Source organism: Arachis duranensis, chromosome 1 (genome assembly GCF_000817695.3).
Source record: "Arachis duranensis cultivar V14167 chromosome 1, aradu.V14167.gnm2.J7QH, whole genome shotgun sequence".
NCBI lineage: Eukaryota > Viridiplantae > Streptophyta > Magnoliopsida > Fabales > Fabaceae > Arachis > Arachis duranensis.
The window spans coordinates 23,366,729-23,367,417 of NC_029772.3; positions in this window are offsets into that span (position 1 = coordinate 23,366,729).

A 689-nucleotide genomic window follows, 5' to 3' on the forward strand; every position below is an offset into this window, starting at 1 on the left:
AAAGAGGCTGGGGTGAAGATGGGAGTAGATGAGTTCATACCCATTGAACACCCAATCACCAAGAAGTCAATTGAAGGACAAATGCAAGACAATTCTATCAAGAGGAGGGCGCAGGAATTCCTCCCTGAATTCCCAAGAATTGACTACTGGACCAGCCTAGAAGCATCTATTACCAAATTGCAAGAGACTATGGAGCAACTGAAGGAAGAACAGCAGAATCAGAACTGCATGCTCTGCAATTGCTGAAGGAACAAGAGAAGCAGGGGCGTGAACTCCAAAAGATGAAACGCCAAAAGTTCTCCTCTCAAGCTGAGGGAGCATCCACTTCTCAAAATCAAGGTTGTTGAGTCCTAACTCTGTGAAAACCTTTATCATTAGGAGCCTATTTAAATTTTTGTTTTTTTTTTATTTTCTAGTCTCATCTTATATTTATTTTTGAGTCTTGTTTTTAATTCATAATTAATAAAATTTAAAATTCATGTCTTAAAGCTATGAATGTCCTATGAATCCATCACCTCTCTAAAATGAAAAATGCTTTAATCACAAAAGAACAAGAAATACAGGATTTCGAAATTTATCCTTGAAACTAGTTGAATTAGTTTGATGTGGTGACAATACTTTTTGTTTTCTGAATGAATGCTTGAACAGTGCATATGTCTCTTGAATTTGTTGTTTTGAGAATGTTAAAA